General features: G+C 43.8%; 1 pseudogene; it reads left to right on the forward strand.

Moving 5' to 3' along the window:
* The first annotated feature begins 2701 nt into the window (after positions 1 to 2701).
* Positions 2702 to 6470, forward strand: part of LOC102372695 — a 25281-nt pseudogene continuing 21512 nt past the window's right edge.

A 6470-nucleotide genomic window follows, 5' to 3' on the forward strand; every position in this document is an offset into this window, starting at 1 on the left:
GGCCCCCTGATGACAGAGACTCCCAGTGGTGTGGCGCCACCTCAGACCAATGGCTGCACATGGTGGTGGCACAGCCCAGCCCACTTCCCCTTGGCAGAATCAGGTCAGCTCCTGCTGTCAAGGAGGGCTTCTGGCACTGACAGCAGAAGATGGGACCTTCCTGCATGGAACCAGCCCATCCTGATGGTACAGAGGGCACATGGAGACAGGACCCGGCCTGGCCTGAGAGCACACAGATTTGCTTGCAGTGCCAGAAGCCTGAGAGCAGGAAGTGACTGAGTTCTGCATGAGGGCACGTGGATTGGGAGGGACCAGCACCACGTGCAGCTGCTGATCTGAGGTGGCACCATGCCACTGGGGGTCTCTGCCAGGAGTGGGCATGAGTGCCCTGATGGCCAATGGTGCTGCTGCTGCTGTAGGAGGCTGCACACCATGCAAAGTGGCGGGTATGGGACCCACCCCTGCCGAGCAGTCCACACTCCCACTGTCTCCCCACCCCCACACCATCCCCCACGATCCCCCCACAAGCTCCGAACCATCCCAACTACACCCACAAACCTCATCCCCACAGACTCCCCCAATCTCTCCCACAAAACTCACTCCCACTCCCCACACCCTCTGCCTGCTAAACCCCACACCCACCCACAAATCTCACACCCTGTGTTTCCAGCCACCAGATAGGATGAGACAGGACCTGCTATAGGATAGGGACAGGGGCAGCTGCTACACTGCAGTCATGCTCCATGCCAACACTGGTGTTTGGACATGCAGCCTTGGCCTGTGGGAGCACCTCATCCCAGGAATCACTTGCGTGTAATAGGCTGGGAGAGGAGTGGAGGTGGCAGCAGGGGTGTGCATAAGAGAGGGAGAGATGGAGGTTGGGGTGAGGGAGAGCTTCAGGTAGAAGAGGCCACTAGTGCTGGACTTAATGCCCCTGTGCCACCTTAGAGCATCTTGTGCAGGGGGAGGGAAGGAGCTTGACCATCCTAGTCCCTGAGCCCCAGTCAAGGGCTTCCCAGAAACAGCATGAGGATTTCTGTGGCCTAGGCACAGGCATGGGGAGCAGAACAGCAAGGCTGGCACTGCTCAGAGCCACAAAGCAGCAGGTGGAACAGCTGCAGCTGGACTCATATTTTGGTGCTGGGATGAAGCTGCTGCCAGGAGGGAGCTGGTGGGGGCAGGCAGGGGCTGTGGGTCAGGAACTAGTGGCACTGGCGGAGCTGTGGGTTGAGAGTGAGGGGCAAGGACAGGGGCAGGGAACCAGCATATCAGTTTTGCTCAGCACCCCACATCCTACCCTATTTACTGCTGTTCGGTAACTCCTATAGAAACTGTGAAAAATCATTTTGAGTCAACATGAGACCAATACTAAAATAGCTATTGCCAAGGGCACGTCTCTGGAAGTGGGGAACCTGAAGTTTCCCAGCTTTCAAAGACCTGAGATCCTGGAAGCACATGTCTGCAAGCAGGGAAAGCCATGAAGGCAATCCTGAAGTTAGAGGCCTGATCCTGTGTAGCAACCGCATTGCAGTGTGATAGAATATAGATGTCTATTTGGTTGGGTTTTGGGCCACCATAAAATGTTTGTGCCAGCACAAAGGCAAAAAAAGGGATGTCTGCGTTACTGTGCAGGATTGAATGGACCCCTAGTAGAAGCCTGTGACCAGTTTTGCACAGCAGTGGACAGTCTTCTCAACACATACATATCTTAAGTGAAGTCAACTGGTTTTCTCTTTTGATTGACTGGAAGTTAAAACATTCAGTTTAGGACTTGTGTGGGGGGGAGTAATTCCAGAATAACTATTCCCAGTTAACTCTACATGTCAAAACACTTATTCTGAAGTAAGAATATCCACAGAGGAAATATTCAGGAACACTTTAAGTTTACACTTTCCCTTATTCCATATTAATTTCCATTCACTCCATTTGTCAAAGCCATGACTTACTTTTCCATTGCCAAGCTCAGTAACCAAATATTTCAGCAGCTTTGGCTGAACAATCTTTGTTTTGCAACATTTATCCCATCCAATTGTCTAACAGTAGGGCCCTGGGATAATTACATTATTGTTTGTCAGTTAGACTTCTTTAGGCTTCATGGCCTGCTGAAGATAGAGAAGGATTGTGAAATTATCCGAAACTCTCAGACATCCCAAAACATTATCTCCACAGTCCAAAGCATGAAGCTCATTATCCAGGACTGATCCACACTCACCACTTTTGCCCGAGCTATTAACACAATACTCTGAAGATCTTGAAGAGGACAAATCTCATGGTGCCTTGAATAGCTATATTGGCATGCAACTGTATCTGGACCCCATGTTTTCTTTTTTAACAGTGCACAGTATTATGATTCTAGATCTCATTCATTTAATAAGGTCTAAAATGTAATGACAACTCTTCATCATCACAAGACTCAACACATGAGTGTTCATTTAGGGTGAAAGAGAGAGGAATTATCAGGGATAACCCTGGACTTTCTCCTTCGCTGGCTGATTTTCTAAGGCATTTCTATTTCGGCATAAGTCCACACTTTCATAAGTTTATTGAAACCATGGTTGTTCCCCTTGTATAGCTTGAACTATGCACTGTCTTCCTGCTATCTAATCCAATACACAAAGGTGATAATTAGTGCTCTATGTTCTCCAGGCAAATTCTTTTCTGCATTCCCCTCGTGCTTCTGGATCAAGTTTCAGTGAAGACGATGGCTTCCTCGTTGTGCCAAATCTCCAGATTCTTCACATTGCTCCCTGGTTTACTCACATTCTGCATTATTCTTTGTATTTGCAAGGTGGAATCAGGTAGGTATCTGCTCCATATTAATGGGTGTTTTGCTACTGCTGTAAAGTTTATTTAGATTTTTATCAACACAGAGAGTGTCTACATGTGCATTTACACCAGTTTAAATTTAATGAGCAGTAAGCGAGAATAGACCGGTATCTACACATGCAGGCATTAAAGCACATTAATACTGTGTGTGGACTGACTTGGGACTAAAGTTAGTCCCAAGTCAGTCCACAGACACACAATTACTCCCCAGTAAGGTGTTTACACATACATTACTGCATAGTAACTAATCAGGCGTAAATTTGAAACCTACATGATGCAGAGATGAATTTACAATCAATTTGGCATGTCACCATATTTACTGCACAGCAAGAGTGTGCATGTGCAGACATGTGCCTGTACTGCACAGTTACATACACATGACATGAGTTTTGCTTTCAAGAATTTGGGGTGCAGTTCCCCATGAATCCCTATACCAATCTTCTTGAAAGTTGGTAGACTTTGTGCTCTAAGCAGAGGCTACCATCTTTGCAAGTTTAATCCAAATAAGACAGAAGACAACAAAGTTATAGGTATTTCATTGATTCCCCATTATAGCCTATGGCCAGATCTTTGAGGTGGCTTTGAAGCTTCGGAGCCGCTTCAGCCGGATTGAAGTGGGACCCCAGTCCAGAGCTCTGAATCGGATCCCTGGCATCTGAAGCAGCCAAATCCAAAGCTAGATCGAAGAGCTGCCTACTGGCACAGGCCTAGTATCCACCTCTTTGCTGAGAATCTTGGATTTCTCTTTTTACTTCTGAGCTTATTTTGGGGTGTTTTGGGTACATTTTACAGCCCTGTTTACAGTTGTTGGACCTGATCAGCCAGTCACTGCCATTGTGGGGGAAGAGATCGTATTGCCATGCCACCTGTCCCCCAGCATGAGCGCTGAGAACATGGAAGTGAGGTGGTTCCGATCTGAGTTTACAAATTATGTTCATCTGTACCGCGATGGGAGAGATCAGTTTGGACGACAGTTGCCAGAATATGAGAGAAGGACAGCGTTTTGGAAAGATGGCATCACAGATGGAAATGTTTCCCTGACAATTCTCAATATCAGGCCTTCAGATGAAGGGCAATACCACTGCCTTGTTGATGATGGTATTATTTATGAAGAAGCTGTAATAGAACTGAAGGTAGCAGGTCAGTGGCTTGTCTGAGTTTATCTCTGCATGGTTTTCAGGCTTTTTCTCTTTCCTAATATGCCAACTTCACGTAATTTGTATATCAAATATTTTACAATTAGAAACTATGGGCATTTATACATGTATCTTTTTGTCCCGCGATGTGCTGGAGATCTGCCACTTCACACCAGACTCGGTTAATCGACTCTGCTCTGCGCGTGCGCTGATGAGAACTGTGTTGTACCGCATGCACTTGTATAAGGGGTGCAATTTTCATCAGCACGCAGAAAATGGTGGTGGCATGTTTTGGAGCTAAAACACCTTCTATGTGTTTTAGTTCAAAAGCATGTCACAGCCATTTTCTCAGTGCTGACGTGCATTTTGCCACTTATACAACTACAAGGGATGCTGCACCAGTCGCTTTTCAAAACACCCAGTGCTGTGGCCCTTACATGTGTAAAAATGCCCTGTATTTCAATTTTACCGCAGTTGACTTTAGCAACTAATTCATTTTGTTAAAATCAATTTTTGCTCCTTTGAAATCCAAAACCTCAGTTACAGTCCTGATTTTGTTTATTTTTCCATTTAATTTGAACCCTGTCAATTTGTAAGCAGTCAGTTCCCAAGATTATTTTGCATGAGCAGCCCTTCTTAGAAAAGCCTCAGAATTATTTGACCTCTAGTGTGACAAGATTTTAGCCTATCTATGATTACGATCTATTTTGCAAGCGTAGACATGGAATTAATGTACAGCTACAATGCTCTTAAATAGCAACACTCAGTTAAGGCGGGATGGGGGGCGTGCAGCTCTTCCTCCCCTTTTCCCTCTAGCCTTACCCTATATTTATAAATGGCTTCTTCTAATATCTATGAACTATTCTCTCATTTGTTTTTATTCAGTTTTCTTTGTTTCATGGAAACTTTTGGAAGTGCACTGAACCAGTTGTCCTGTGGATTTGGAAGATATCAATTAGTTAGGATTTATGTTCCATTAAATATACACTTCTGGGAGGGGAAGATTCCTTATCCTCTTCCTTTCACCTTATTTAGAGTTTGTATTGATGAGGCAGCTTTGTTTTTACATCTTAGAGACTTGAACACAAATATGTATTATAAAACGATGAATAAATCTGGTTACATTTATTATTACTATAAAATAAAGATATAATGTAATCTAGTTGAACAATAATCGTTAGTGGCAGAAAATTATCTTTAGTGGCAACAAATAATTATTCATTTCTGCCTTGCCATATTCAGGCAAGAAAGAAGCACCCTGTCATGTAGTAGGATTCTAACTAGCTCCACTTTGATGATGGCTAGAACGCAAGCTTAATAACTTAGGCTTCTGCTGGGTCCAGAGTCTGCACTTCATACTGTGGTGTTTCAGTCCATGACCATGTTTGAAGCCTACAGTCTTTTATAATGCCCTCATTACCTACCAAAATCCGATCTGAATTACCATAATTTCTTATTGGCTCAGTGACTTTTGATGATAAAATCTCTCAGCTATCACATCCAGGAATATCTAATTTCTGTAGTTGTTAATAGAAAGTATTCCTTGCTCTGCTATACCCAGGAAGTCTTTATAGCAGGAATAACATTTCCACAGTCCTTTATAAAATTGGCTATTAGATTTAAGAAATATTAAAAATTACCAATTTTCTTCTAGGTTTAGGCTCTAATCCTATCATCTCTGTGGAGGATTACCAGAATGGAGGGATCCTGGTGACGTGTCGATCAGCTGAGTGGTACCCAGAGCCCCATGTGCTGTGGAGAAATTCCCAGCAGCATCATATACCATCACTTTCTGAAATAAAATCCCCAAAAGAAAATGGCCTCTTTGAAACAGAAATTTCTGCTGTCATAAAGGAACAGTCAAACCAGAACTTGTCCTGTTGGATCAGGAACAGCCTCCTCGACCGAGAGAAGGAATCAGCAATTCATATATCAGGTCAGTTCCTGGTAAACCCTGCAGTGAACCGCCTCCGCTGGAAACCAAGTGAAACATGGGATAAACACACACCTGGCTAGCATTTCCACAGGGTCATGATAGAAATTCATTTAACTGTGTATTTGCAGTTTATCAGAATCTTGATTTTATCTCAGTCAAATTTCTGAAATTTTACCTTAAAAAAACTCATTTTTTTCCTGGCAGAGACAGTCACTCAAAACATCAGTGCAGGATATTTCTATAGTCTCAGGTTTGCCTCAGTGAATTTTTAATAGGTATTTTCACAGTATCTATCTACCGGTATTGATTTATTTGTGAACTCTTTAAGGCTTTTTACTGCACTGGATCATTGTTCATTATTTATCATAAAAAAATGAAAACTAAGTTGTGTGTTGTTGCTCCTGTTGTAAGAGTACTTAGATGGGGAAGTAGTTTTTTAAATGGTCTTTTCAGTAGCAGTTGTGCTCCAGAGGCATTTTGCCCTTGCCTACACACTCATTGAGTTCACTGATTCAGGGCATAAATATATATATTTGCCTTTGCTGGGGATTTTGACTGGGGCTCCAGCATTC

The sequence above is a fragment of the Alligator sinensis genome, unplaced genomic scaffold, assembly GCF_000455745.1.
Source record: "Alligator sinensis unplaced genomic scaffold, ASM45574v1 scaffold1006_1, whole genome shotgun sequence".
Taxonomy (NCBI): domain Eukaryota; kingdom Metazoa; phylum Chordata; order Crocodylia; family Alligatoridae; genus Alligator; species Alligator sinensis.